This window comes from Plecotus auritus (genome assembly GCF_963455305.1).
Source record: "Plecotus auritus genome assembly, chromosome: X".
NCBI lineage: Eukaryota > Metazoa > Chordata > Mammalia > Chiroptera > Vespertilionidae > Plecotus > Plecotus auritus.
Genome location: NC_137784.1, coordinates 76,910,948 through 76,926,416, shown reverse-complemented (window position 1 = coordinate 76,926,416; position 15,469 = coordinate 76,910,948). Strand labels below are relative to the sequence as shown.

The window sequence follows — 15,469 nt, the reverse complement described above, 5'->3', positions numbered from 1 at the left end:
CTTCCTTCCTTCCTTCCAGTATGCACATAACTGTTATAAAAGTACAAATGGAATAATAATATATGTTTTGCAGTGTATTGTTTCCTTAATATTTATGACAAGTTTTCAATATCAGTATATATAGAACTACATCTCTCTTTTTAACAGTGACATAGTATTCCATTATATGTATGTACCATACTTTTTAAATCAGTTCCCTATTGGTAGATGTTTAAATTATTGTGTGTTGTTTTTATTGCTGGTTCAAACATTGAGCATTCTTATGATATATGTTTGTGCATCTCCTTGAATATCAGTAGGATAAGTTTTTCAAGATGGAATGACTCCATCAAAAACTGGCCATTGGTGCTAAAGATTCAAAGAGGTCTAGGAAGATAAAGACTGACTATTGTCCATTGGATTTAGAAGGTTCTTGGTGACCTTAGAGTAACTTCAGGGCAGTGGGGGGATGAAATTCTAGACTTTGGTGGGTTGAGAAATGATTGGGATATGAAGGAGTAGAGGCAGTGAACATGGATCATTCCTTAGAGAAATTTGGCTCTGAAGAGCAGAGAGAGGGTGGTAGTAGGGAAAGGGTTGAGATCTGGGGAAGTTTTTTTTTTTTTTAAGTTTAGAAGGAACTTAGATGTCTTTAAAAGTTGATGGTAAGGAAGGGATAATTGATAGAGCAAAGTCCTCATAGGGCAGAGTCCTTATGCCAGATGGAAAAGGATCCAGAATGAGGTGAAGGGATTATCCTTAAATAAAAGGAAGGTCATTAGTGTTGGGAAAAACAAAAAGTGAATAGATATAGATGAAAATAAGTTTATAGATTTGACAGAAGGAACTTACTTGAGAGCATTTTTATTTCTTTATGATATAAGAGAAAAGCTCATCCTTTTATAGCAGTGGTTGGGGTGGAGCAAAGTTTGGGCTGGAGATTTGAGTTACTTGAGGAAGGTTTGAAATAGTTATCATGATGACCAGGAGAGCAAATTAGGACCAGGGAAGCATACTTGGAGTGTCAGGCAGTGTTGAGGTGATCCTAGTGACTAAGCATTGATATTGATAATAATCCACCAGATTGTGATTTTTATTTTCTCCAGTAGATCTCAGGAGTCCTAGTCATAAAAGCACAAGAGTTGGGCTCTTCTAGGGTTATATTTTTTTATCAGATATTTGCAATGAAAATATGGGTTATTGAAGATATTGACAAGAGTGCAGTTGAAACAACAGAATCCAAACTGTTTAGGAAAGGAAGAGAAGACAGGAAGGAGCTGACAGGGTGAATGTAGAAGGGTCTATGGAAAGACGAACCCTCCTCCAATGATGTCTGAGAACCAGTGGGAGCAGTTTAGAAGGATAGGGGATTGTAATTGGTGTGAAGTATTTGAATTAATGATATCAAAAGTGGAGAAGTTCTGGGTTATAAACTCTTAGGTGTGGCTGGATATATGGTATTTTTGATATCAGCTCATTCATTCAACAAATATTTATTGTGTGCACATTATGTGGCAGACAGTGCTCTTGGCACTGAAGGTATAGAGATGAATAAAACAAAGTCCCTTCTCTCACACAGCGTTCTACCTAGTGCAGGAAATTATTCATTTTTATAAAATAAAAGGGTATCTTCACTGATATGCTGATTATTGAATGTGTAGTTCTATTTAGAAATAATAATAATGTCAAGGTCAAATATTTACGTATATGGGGCTAGGAATTCCATCTTGACATTTTGAGTTCCTTTATTATACCTTACATTAACTGAATTATGAAAATTCCTACTTCTTCCTCCTTTAGAACTTTTTAAAGTACTTTCATATGTTATGTCAGAATTGAAGATAAAACAAATATGTACACATGTAATTTAGAATTTTAGTACTTTAGTATTTTTTTATACTTTAGTATTTTCTAATGTTAGGACACTGCTTCTAGCTATAGACCAGATGTTGACAATGCATGTACCAATCTTGTTCTAGGGATTTGATGTAATGTGTAAAGTAATTATGGTTAAGAAGGCAGTTTAGTGGGGGAAAGAGGGCTTACAGTATGTTAATATTTTACCTTTATTTTTTATGTTCTAATATATATCAACTCCTTTGTATATGTATACTCATGTATGTATTTATGAATATTTTATTTGAAATAAACTAGTATTTATTTTATGTCTTATTGGCCTTAAATAACAAGTTAAAATTATCTGTCATGTATACAGTTCAATTTAAGTTCAACTAGAGGTTGGTTGATTGTGTTTAAGGTTTCTGTGGCCATAGCTAGATCACAGCATCCCTAAAATTAAAAAAGAAACCAAATGCGTGAAATCACAGTTATGTGTGAACATGGGTTGGATTAGTCACGAACCATCATGATTTCTCATTTAAGGGGACTGTGTGGGTGATTTTTAGGTGACATGGCCTGCAAGAAAGAATTAGATGGTAGCTAGAGTTCAATTTAGAAACCCCCACCATCTATGATCCTGGCAAGGAGAAGAGGGTCTTCTCTGTGGGGGCTGCTGGTTTATCAAAGCTTGTTGACTAAGGAAAGATAATGGTGTTCCACAGTGATGAGGCTTATCATTGAAAAATGACATGTCAGGTGTCACCAGACTTGAAAAAATGTTTTACGCATATAAATGACCTGGATTTTAAAACAGTTTGTTCTTTTAGTTGGGGATTTTTTTTTTAAATCTTTTTAAGCTTTAATGCTATTAAGGAAAGGGACTTTGGCAGAGGAGAGGATGAACCTGCCATCCTTCACCCCATGGACTTCATGGGGCCCTTGTCAATCCACTTGGCTCATGTGAGAGGAAGCCTCAAGTGTAAGTCTTGCAAGCTGGAACACCATATGGGATTTGTCTCTAACCTGCCGCGGGGGTAGGAGTGGGGGAGGCATGTATTTGCATGCATGGTCTCATTTTTATAATATTTTCTACTTCTATGTCTATGTACCATGTTTATGGAAATCTTCCTTCTAGGATTAGTGATAGGTTTAAGGTATCTGGAGTTGCTGAGGAGCAGGAAAAAAATGTGAAATCATGAAAATAAGGCCACATTTCCATGTATCCAAGTAACCACTCTGCAGGAGAAATTTATAAACACACACACACATACACACACACATAGGTGGGGCAAAAGTGGGTTTATAGTTGTTCATATGAAAATAATATAATAATAAATAATAATACAACAATAAATTCTGTTTCACATACTCACATCCTCTGGGATTCACTTTAGAGAAGTATATATTATTTTCAGTGGGAATTTCTTCAAGCCATTTTGAACAGAATTTGGTGCTATGGAAAGGTAACTTGAAATATTGGGGGGAATCACTTTATAAAGTGTATGATTATCTAACCACTATGCTGTATAACCAAAACTAATAGAAAATAAGATTGAATATCAACTGTAATTGAAAAATTAAATTAAAAAAGGTAGCTTTGTGGATTCAATCTGTAGGAAATTGTACATTTTTATTATTCTGAGGGCTAACAAAGGAGATTATATTTTAGTTACTCCCTCCTCCATATTCTCCTACCATCCTTGAGGAGGAATTTCCTGGATGAGAAGAATGGTTCCTTTCCCATGCACAGAGTTACTCTGAACCTGTTATACATTATTGCATGGGAAGGTCAGAGAACTGAGAAAGTAAGCTGGACCCAGGGCCTCTCAAATGTTCATCTGTTATTAGCTGAGGACTTTTTAAAAAAACTATGCCTCTAGTTCTAGGTAGGATGTCTCCTTTCCCAAATATCACCATGTATGAACAATATTATCAGAATACGAAGACACTGTATACCATAGTGGTTAAGAGCTCAGACTCTGGAACTAAACTGACTGGGTTCAAAAACTAGACTATTGTTACAGGGCGGATGACCTTGGGCAAGTTATTTGCTCGATGTGTGCCTCACTTTCCTCATTTGTAAGACATGATAATATAGCACCTACCTCATAATGTGATTGTGAGAACTAAATGATCTCATATATGTAAAGTGCTTAGAAAGTTCTTGGTACATAGGAAACAATACAGAAACGTGATCTGCTTTCTTCTTCCCTTCCCCCATCCTTCCTCTTCCTCTTCCATCATTATCATCATCATCATCACTATTATCTTAAAAGGAGCTAAAACTGCAAAATACCTCAGTATATGCAAACTCCACTTTTGTAGAGCCTGCTTTGAAAAGGATTGTGGGGGCAAAAGAAAGTGCAAAACCAAAATCAGAATTTTGTAAAATTGAGAGCTAGTTATAAACATTTTGTTAAGAGGGGAAAAGACTTGGCTACCATAATACTTCTGAGAATGGACCCTGTGTGGGCAGGCCTAGGTATGTTGTTTGAGGCATGGGTGTGCTCCATGGGTGGGCTTGCTAAAACTCAGATGACCACTGGGAAGCCTAATTTGCCCTTTGGTTTTAGAGCCTTAATTCTGACTCTACTTTGTGTTCCTACTCTTGTTTTTTTCTTCTTTTTGAATCTATTTTTAAAATTTATGCTATTTTGTTATGTTTTATGTATTTTGGTAAGTCACTTTAAATCCTGTCTGGAACAGTGTATAAATAAGTACCTTTTAAACTGATCATATCTAATTACTAACTTTGCTTAATATTTATGCTTGTCAGCCTACTTCTGTGCAGAGGTACGGTGGCTTTCCATCTGGGCAAGAATACTGATTAGATTTCTCAAATTTCATAGTAAGATGTCAAAAGAACCATATGCTTATATATTTTCCAAAGCATATGGTTAATAATAATTCAAATTAAATAGCTACCAACATTGGGTGCTTATTCAAGACCAGACTCTATTTTATGCCCTTTAATCATGCTGTATACTTGGATCATCATAGCCTTAGGCAGGAGCTCTTGTTATTAATCACTGTTTTTACAACTGTGGAAGATGAGACTCAGGTTGGTTGAATAACTTGCCCATTGGTCACACAGCTAAAAAGTAGTGAAGCTATGATTTGAACCCAGGCAGCCTGGCCCCAGATCCAGTGTTCACCTGCACTAGTCGGTGCTATGCTACCCTTAATAAGAAATCCAGCGCATCAGAGCTCTAAGACTTAGTAGAAGCGGCTGCTCTGTGTTAGAAAACAGTCACAGGTTCTGCACATTTTAACTCTGTGTTATGTCTTCAATATGCCCCTTTCCATCTCTACTACCACAGCCCTGTACTTTGGGCTTTCACCATCTTTCCCTCGCATTTACAGCCACTTCAAATCTGTATTCTGCATAATTGTCACAGTGATCTAACAAGTCCTTGCCTTATCTAAAATACTTCAATGATTTCCATTGTCTAAGGCTAATTAGCCATGTTGCTGAGCACAGCCTATCAAGATCCTCTGACCATGTGATATGACTCTCACTTATCTCTTCCACATCCTTCCTTACAATTTACTATGCAGTATCACTGCACTGCTTCCCCACACCATGTTGCATTGTGACTCAGTGCTTTTATAAATGCTGTGTACTCTACCTGGTTAACCTACTTACAACCAGTTCATATGCTATTGCTGGTATCTCTTTCGAGCCCCCTTCCTCCAAGTTGGAGTAGGTGCCCTACTTTGACATTCTCATAATACCCTGTACTCATGTTTCTTTGATTGCCATGCTCTTTTTATGATTGTTTAAGTATCTCCTTTGATATACTGTGTGCTCTTTGTGGGCAGGGTCTATTCATTATTCCTTTTGCTGCTGTTGTTGTTAATCCTCACCTGAGGATATTTTTCCATTGATTTTTTTTAAGAGAGAGAGAAAGGGAGGGGGGAGAGAGAGAGAAAGAGAGAGAGAGAGAGATCAATCAGAGAGAGACACATCTATTGGTTGCCTCCTACACGTGTCCTGATCAGGGCTGGGGATCAAACCTGCAACCCAGGTACGTGCCCTTGACTGGGAATTGAACCCAGGACCCTTCAGTGCGTGGGTCAATGCTCTACTACCCTTTATCTCTTTGCACACAATATGCCACAATTGCCTAATCCTCACAGCTTCCAACTACATGGTAACATTTAGTCTAGTCCAGTGGTCGGCAAACTCATTAGTCAACAGAGTGGCAAACGGCGACTCGTGAGCTGCATGTGGCTCGTGAGCCGTGGTTTGCCGACCACTGCTCTAACCACTGAGAACATCAGCCAGGGCTATGTATTATTCTCTTATCCTTAGCCAACTAGCACAGTGGTCGGCAAACTGAGGCTCGCGAGCCACATGCGGCTCTTTGGCCCCTTGAGTGTGGCTCTTCCACAAAATACCATGGCCTGGGCGAGTCTATTTTGAAGAAGTGGCGTTAGAAGAAGTTTAAGTTTAAAAAATTTGGCTCTCAAAAGAAATTTCAATCATTGTACTGTTGATATTTGGCTCTGTTGACTAATGAGTTTGCCGACCATAGACTAGCACAACACTTAGCACATAGTTGGCCCTTCTAACTAATGAACATTGTGTAAACAGTGCAAAATACAGAACTCCAGGTTAGTGAAAGAAGTAGGGTTTTGAAGACCTGAAACCACATGCAGAGATAACTACAAGGACAGCAGAGGGAGGTTTTACAGAAGAATCTTTGAGGCCAGATACATTTACATTATTTAATTCAGGAGCTGGAAGTGGCTTGGATGATGGAAAGGGGTCCGTATCCAAAGAGAACTTGGATATTTCTGAGAAACCAGATTTAGTAGCTTTGTAATTAGAATCTACATTAAATTTGTCTGAGTGACCTTGATTAGAAATCTAAGACACATTTTAATAAACATATTTAGAATTTATTTTTGGAAGGACACCACCTTAATATTGAAATGAAGAGTTGACAAAATAACCAACATAGTTTTCAATGTCAATTTTATTGACTGTAGCAATGTTGCATGCTTACTCAGCTGCCACCAACCAAAAGATATCAGTCCTGGCCGGTATACTCAGTGGTTAGAGCATCAGCCCACACACCGAAGGGTTGCTGGGTCCCTGGTTCGATTCCCAGTCAAGGGCACATACCTGGGTTGCAGGTTTGATCCTTAGCTGCAGCTGGGGGGCATGTGTGGAAGGCAGCCATCGGTGTGTCTCTCTCATCTCTCTCTCTCTCTCTCTCTCTCTCTCTCTAAAAATCAGTGGAAAATATCCTTGGGTGAGGATTAATGATAAATAAATAAATAAATGAATAAATAAATAAGATGTTATTAGTGGATACCTTTGTGCATAGGTGACTGGATCCAAACAAGGGTATTTAGGGAATACTGCATCCCTGGAAACTTTCTTTTCTTTTTCTAAATTTTTATACATTTTAAAATTTTTATTGAATTTATTGGGATAACATTGGTTAATAAAATTATATAGGTTTCAGGTATACAATTCTACAATACATCATCTGTATTTGTATTGTGCATTCACTACCCAAAGTCAAGTATCCTTCCATCACCATTTATCCCCCTTTTCCGTCTCCAACCTTCTCCCAACCCCCTTTCCCTCTAGTAATCACCATACTGTTGTCTGTGCTTATGAGATTTTTTTTTCTTAGTGACCTTCACCCTTTTCACCCAGCCACCAACACCCCGCCCCTCTGACAGCTGTCATTATGTTCTCTGTGTCTATGAGTATGTTTCTATTTTTTGTTTGTTAGTTTATTTTGTTCATTAGATTCCACATATGAGTGAAATCATAAAGTATTTGTCTTTCTCTTACTGACTTATTTCATTTAGTATGATAATCCCCAGGTCCACCCATGCTGTAGCAAAAGGTAAGATTTCCTTCTATTTTTACGGCTGAGTAGCATCCCATTGTGTAAATGTACCACAGCTTTTTTATCTACTCATCTAGGGATGGGCACTTGGGCTGCTTCCAAATCTTGATTGTTATAAATACTGATGTAATGAATGTAGGGGTGCATATATTCTTTTTAATCAGTGTTTTGAGTTTCTTCAGAGATATTCCCAGAAGTGGAATCACTGGGTCATAAGGCAGTTCCATTTTCAATTTTTTGAGGTAACTCCATATTGCTTTCCATAGTGGCTGCACCAATCTGCATTCCCAACAGTGCACAAGAGTTCCCTTTTCTCCCCATCCTCACCAACACTTGTTGTTTGTTGATAGCCATTCTGACATATGTGAAGTGATATCTCATTGTGATTTTAATTTGATGATTAGTGACTTGAGCATATTTTCCTGTTTATTGGCCATTTGTATGTCTTCTTTGGAAAAGTGTCTATTCATGTCCTTTTCCCATTTAAAAAAATATTTTTTATTGATTTCAGAGAGGAAGGGAGAGGGAGAGAGAGATAGAAACATCAATGAGGGGAGTCATTGATTGGCTGCCTCCTGCATGCCCCCCATTGGGGATCGAGCCTGCAACCCGGGCATGTGCCCTTGACTGGAATTGAACCCGGGACTCTTCAGTCTGCAGACTGATGCTCTATACAGTAAGCCAAACCAGCTAGGGCTCCTTTGCCCATTTTTAATTTGATTGTTTATTTGTTTTTGGTGTTGAACTCTCTGAGTTCATTATAAATTTTGGATATTAACCCCTTATCAGATGTATCATTGGTGAATATGTTCCCCCATTCAGTAGGTTGTTTTTCCTTTGTTGAAGGTTTCCCATGTTGTGCAAAACCTTTTTAGTTTGATGTAGTTTCATTTGTTTATTTTATCTTTTGTATCCCTTGCCCGAGGTGATATATAAAAATGTCAGAGATTTTACTGCCTATGTTTTCTTCTAGGATTTTTATGTATTAGAAACTTTTTTTTTTTTTAACATGGAGACTTTTTTTTTTTAAGTTTGCAGACACATAATTTGTATTTTGTCTTGGTTTTCCATGCTCTAAAATCCACTCTCTTTAGGGTAAAGAAGGAATAAATGGTGATGGAAGGAGGCTTGAATTGGTATGGTAAACACACAGTGCAATATATAGATGATGTATTGTAGAATTGTATACTTGAAACCTATATAATTTTATTAACCAACTAGAGGCCTGGTGCACAAAATTCGTGCACGGGGGCAGGAGTGTCCCTCAGCCCAGCCTGCACCCTCTCCAATCTGGGATCCCTCTCACAATCCAGGACTGCTGGCTCCCAACCACTCGCCTGCCTACCTGCCTGATTGCCCCTAATCGCTTCTGCCTGCCAGCCTGATCAACCCCTAACTAATCCCCTGCCAGCCCGATCAAGCCCAACTGCTCCCCTGCTGGCCCGATTGCCCCTAACTGCCCTCTCTTGCTGGCCTGGTCAACACTAACTGCCCTCCCTTGCCAGTTTGGTCTCCTCTAACTGCCCTCCCCTGCCGGCCCGATTGCCCCTAACTGCCCTGCCCTGCCAGCCTGGTTGCCCCCAACTGCCCTCCCCTGCCAGCCTGGTCACCCCCAACTGCCCTCCCCTGCAGGCCTGGTCGCTCCTAACTGCCCTCCCCTGAAGGCCTGGTTGCCCCTAACTGCCCTCCCCTGCCGGCCCGGTCACCCCTAACTGCCCTCCCCTGCTGGCCCGATTGCCCCTAACTGCCCTCTCCTGCTGGCCTGGTCACCCCTAACTGCCCTCCCCTGCCAGCCTGGTCACCCCTAACTGTCCTCCCCTGCAGGCCTGGTAGCCCCCAACTGCCCTCCCCTGCTGGACCGGTCACCCCTAACTGCCTCCCTTGCCAGCCTGGTTGCCCCTAACTTCCCTGCCCTGCCAGCCTGGTTGCCCCCAACTGCCCTCCCCTGCCAGCCTGGTCACCCCCAACTGCCCTCCCCTGCAGGCCTGGTCGCTCCCAACTGCCCTCCCCTGAAGGCCTGGTTGCCCCTAACTGCCCTCCCCTGCCGGCCCGGTCACCCCTAACTGCCCTCCCCTGCTGGCCTGTTTGCTCCTAACTGCCCTCCCCTGCTGGCCTGATCACCCACAACTGCCCTCCCCTACCGACCATCTTGTGGAGGACATCTTGTGTCTACATGGGGGTGGCCATCTTTTGTCCAGATGCGGCGGCCATCTTGTGTGTTGGAGTGATGGTCAATTTGCATGTTACCTCTTTATTATATAGGATGACATCCCAATAAATTCAAAATTAAAGAAATAAATTGATTTTCAAATAATTAGTTTTTTCCCCAAAGGGGGCTGGATTTTACTAGCCTTTAGTGCTATGGTTTACCCATGTTTTAGAAACTCACATACATAATAGGTATTAATTCTGACAGTATTTTAGATTGATTGGTCTGCTTCAGATACTGCAATTGCCTTGGTCACAATTAGTTAATAGAGTCCACTTTGGAATGTACCTTATGGCAGCACAAATCCTTATTCATTATCCTGCTCTACTTGCATTAGGGCAACTCCATTACATTCATCAGAATGATTTATTCTTTTCTAATTGACATACATTATAACTTTAGGCAGGCAGAATCATGATAACATAATGGCAATTTGTAAGAATGGTTTGTTTCCTTTCTCCTTCCTTTAAGCAAAGGGTTTCCCAACTTTTTGGTCACTCTCCCTTACCTCCAAAAATTTTGATCAACCCAAATATACATAGGTTTAGTTTTAAACAATATATTTACCACTGTGGTAATAGTATATATTATAAAGCATTCACAAAAATGAAATAAAAAGGATGAAAGATGAAATGAATACTATATACAATTAATTTTAATATTTGTTAATATTATAATAACTTTGGGTCTCATTTCAATGACAGCAGTGAAATTGCATGTTTCATTTAAACAATATCTTGGTTTATGATACAGCTCTTTGAAGGTCTGATTCTAAGTTCTGTTTATTTTTATACTTTATTTTAATGACTGTGATAGCTGAGAAAGATACCTCACAAAACATATACATCTACAAATAAAAGAAGTGCATTGTTGGATGTACTCACTAAATAATTGTACTCATATTATAGTTCCAGGAAATAATTAGACATTTTGGTGCTGTTCCATCTTCCTGCTTTTTCACATTTTATTTTATTTTTTATTTTTTTATTTTTTAAAAATATTTTATTGATATTTCACAGAGAGGAAGGGAGAGAGATAGAGAGCTAGAAACATCGATGAGAGAGAAACATCGATCAGCTGCCTCCTGCACACCTCCTACTGGGGATGTGCCCGCAACCAAGGTACATGCCCTGGACCGGAATCGAACCCGGGACCTTTCAGTCCGCAGGTCGACGCTCTATCCACTGAGCCAAACCGGTTTCGGCGACATTTTAAACAAATGGTTGAAAACTCCCTGAAATTGCTCATTTGGAAGAATGGGAAAATAAAACACATATTTTAGGCAACAAAATTAAGTAATAATGAAAACTTTTTTAAATAGATTATACAGGTAAGTGAGATCATACAGTATTTGTCTTTCTCTGTCTGATTTATTTCACTCAGCATAAAAAGCCAAGGTCACAGATATGGAAAACAGATTGGTGATTGCCAGAGGTGGAGGATGGGAGTTGGCAAAATGCGTGAAGGGAGTAAAAATGTACAAACTCCAGTTATAAGTCAGGGATGTAATATACAGCCTGGCTACTATAGTTAAATTATACTGTATTGCATATCTGAAAGTTGCTTAAGAGAGTATATCTTAGAAATTCTCATCATAAGAAAAACATTTTATAACTATGTATAGTGGCAGATAATAACTAGACTTTTTGTGGTGATCATTTTGCAATATATACAAATATTGAATCATTAGGGTATACACCTGGAACTAATATAATGTATGTCAATTATACCTCAATTAAAATAATAATGGGAATATTTTCAAATCTACTCTGCTTTAGTTATTATCTATGGAAGAAAACCCACCTTTGACATAAAACAACATTTTATTACTTGAATGCATTTAAAGTTCCCTACTACCTTATAGGTATTCTGAGATTATAAAACTTCTGACTACAATAATGATTAGTTACATTTAATCTGAATTAAAAAACAATTAATTGAGGTATAATTTACATACAATAAATTGTGTATAATCTATACTAATAAAAGCCTAGGTGGTTGTCGCGCCCTCGCGCGACACCCTCATATCATCACAAGATGGCTGCCAGAAGATGGCTGCCCTCACGTCATCACAGGATAGCTGCCACTAGATGGCCGGCAGGAGAGGGTAGTTGTGGGTGATCAGGCCAGCAGGGGAGGGTAGTTAGGGGTGAACAGGCCAGCAGGGAAGGGCAATTGTGGGCCATCAGGCCAGCAGGGGTGGGCAGTTGGGGGCGACCAGGCTGACAGGGAGGGAAGTTGGGGAGCGACCAGGCTGGCAGGGGAGGGCAGTTGGGGGCGACCAGGCCTGCAGGGGAGGGCAGTTGGGGGGTGATCAGGCTGCCAGGCAGAAGCGGTTAGGGGCAATCAGGCAGGCAGGCAGGCAGGCGAGTGGTTAGGATCCAGCAGTCCCAGATTGTGAGAGGGATGTCGCAGATTGGAGAGGATGCAGGCTGGGCTGAGGGACACCCCCTGCCCCTGTGCACGAATTTTGTGCAATGGGCCTCTAGTTAAAGTATACAATTTGATAAATTTTGATGTCTGTATATACCACAAAACCATCACCAAAATCAAGATAGTGAAAATATCCATCCCCTTCAAAAGTTTCCTTGTACCATTCCTCTCCTTCCTGTCCCTTTCTGTACTATATCCCCCTGCAACCATTGATCTATTTTCTGTCACTATAAATTAGTTTGCATTTTCTAGAGTTTTATATAAATGAAATTATGTAGTATGTGTTCTTTTTGTCTGACTTTTTTCAGTCAGCATAATTATTTTGAGATACAGCCATTATTTGCTGTGTGTCAGTAGTTCACTCCCTTCTATTGCTGAGAAGTATTCCATTGTATCAAAATACAACAGATATACCACAGTGGTTTTTTTAAATCCATTTACCACTTGATGGACATTTAAGTTGTTTCCAGTTCTTGGCTATTACAAATAATGCTATTATTAATGTTTATATGCAAGTCTTTGCATGGACATGTGCGTTTGCTTTCCTTGGGTAAATTCCTAAAAGTGAGAAGGCTGGGTCATATGAGAGATATATGTTTAACTTTTTTAGAAAGTACCAAACTGTTTTCCAGTATGGTTGTAGCATTTTTACATTTCCACTGCAGTGTCTGAGAGTTCCAGTTGCTCTAAATCCTGGCTAAAATTTGGTATCTTTTAAATTTTAGTCATTCTAATAAAGGGTAGAAATATCTCATTGTAGTTTTAGTTTGCATTTTTCTAATGATTAATGATCTTGAATATCTTTTCATGTGATTATTTTGCTATTAATATATCTTTTGTTGATGTTAATTGTTCAGATCTTTTGTCCACTTTTAAAATCTTTTTTTTAAGTTATAGAGTTTTTATTGTTGTTAATCCTCATTGGAGGATATTTTTTTCCATTGATATTTTTAGAGAAGTAAAAGGGAGGGAGGGAAGAAGAGAGGGAGAGAGAGAGAGAAAAAGAGGTGAGAGAGATGTGAGAGAGATTTAAGAGAGACACATTGATTGGTTACCTCCTGCATGTGCCCGATCAGGACTGGGGATCAGGGATCAAATCTGCAACTCAGGTATGTGCACTTGACCCAGAATCAAACCTGCAACCTTTCAGTGTGCAGGGCAATACTCTAACCATTGAGCATACTGGCCAGTGTGTACATTATAGAGTTTCTAGAGTTCTTTATATATTCTGCATACAGGTCCTTATCAGATATACTATTTGCAAATATTTTCTTCCACCTTATGGCTTGTCTTTATTTTTATCATCTTTCAAAGAGTAGAAGTTTTTAAATTTAATTAAGTCCAATTTATCCAGTTCTGGATCATGTTTTAAGTGACATATTAGGAAGTGTTTGCATTTATTTGCATATGGATATTCAGTTTTTCTAGCACCATTTGTTGAAAAGACTGTTATTTCTCCACTCCACTGAATTTCCTTGTGCTTTTATGAAAAATGAAGTGACTATACTAAACATAATGATTTACTTCTGGATTCTATTCTGTTCCATTGATCTATTTGTCTATCTGTATGTCAATGCCATACTCACTTGACTACTATAGATTTAGAATAAATCTTAAAATAGGGTTTTGTAAGTTTTCAAACTTGGTTCTACATGTTTTGAATCTCAAAATATGTTATTTAAATATCCTTTAAGATATAATAGACTGCTTAGAGCAAAAAATATTTTTATACATATAATTAACATTCCATGTGTTTTTCATTCTGTTTTGTAGACCCATATGTCTTTGTAGACCTGGTGTATTTATAGTACGGGTCTGCTGGTAATTTACTATTTCAATTTTTGCATGTTTGGAAAGTCTGTATTTTACCTCAGTTTTTAAATATTTCACTGGGCTTAGAATTCTCGGTTGTTAGGTGTTTTTTTTTTTTTTTTCCTTTCAGTATTTTAGAGGTGTTCCATTGTCTTCTCATTTGCATTGTTTTCAGTGATAAATTTGCTTTAATCACTATCTTTGTTCCACTGTATGTAATGACCTCCTCCCCTGGGGTTCCTTTTAAGATTTTCTTATTATCTTTGGTTTTAAGCAATTTGACTATTATGTGCCATATAGTGTAGTTTCCTTTATAGTCTTGTGCATGAAGTTGATTGAGCTGCTGGATCTGTGAGTTTATAATGTTCATCAAATTTAGAAAAATTTTTGCCATTATTTACTCAAATATTTTTTCAGTCTCCCCATTTCCTTTGGTGACTTCAATTACATGCACATTATGCAGTTTAAAGTTGTTACACAGCTCATTAGTGCTCTGATCTCCTTTTTCAGTCTTTTTTACTTCTGTTTTATGGATAGTTTCTACAGGGTGTCCCCAAAAATGTATACACACTTTGAATAATTATTAATTCCATTGGGTTAAATCTGAAAAGAAAGAAGCATCAATTGAACTGTTAAGTGTGTATACATTTTTTGGGACACCCTATATTGCTATGTCTCCAAGTTCACTAATTTTTTCTATTATTATGTGTAATCTGATGTTAATCTCATCCTGTGTATGTTTTTAATTAAAAAATTGTTTTTGTTAATCCTAACCCGAGGATATTTTTTCATTGATTTTTTAGAGAGAGTGGAAAGGAGGGGGATAGACACACAGAGAGAAACATCTATGTGAAAGAGACACATCGATGGTTGCCTCCTGCATGTGCCCCGAACAAGACCAGGGATCGAGCCTGCAACCAAGGTATGTGCCCTTGACTAGAATTGAACCCAGGACCCTTTAGTCCCCAAGCCAGCACTCTATCCACTGAGAAAAACCAGCCAGGGCTTATTCTGTGTATGTTTCCTCAGTTTTTATCTCTATGTTTGATTTGGTGCTTTTAAAATATTTTTCATGTTTTTATTATTTTGAAATATGGAATGCAGTTATAATAAATATTTTAATGACTTTGTTTGCTAATTCTAACATTTGTGTCAGTTATTGGTCAGTTTTTTATTGCTTTTTCTCCTCATCATGGACTGTACTTTTCTGCATATCTGTTAATTTTTTTATTGGGTACCAGATATTGTCAATTTTACCTCATTTGGTGCTATATATTTTTATATTACTATACATATTCTTGAGCTCTGTTCTAGGATGCATTTG

General features: G+C 38.5%; 1 protein-coding gene across 4 annotated transcripts in view; it reads left to right on the top strand.

Moving 5' to 3' along the window:
• Positions 1-15,469, top strand: part of SYTL4 (synaptotagmin like 4) — a 192,864-nt gene that overhangs the window by 125,213 nt on the left and 52,182 nt on the right. Inside the window, exon 2 of one of the 4 annotated variants that reach the window (XM_080652843.1) lies at positions 14,949-15,067. The exons of the other annotated variants lie outside the window; for them this stretch is intronic. The gene's annotated coding sequence lies outside the window, so the exon portion shown is untranslated. The remainder of the gene's footprint in view (positions 1-14,948; positions 15,068-15,469) is intronic. 4 annotated transcript variants of the gene reach the window in all.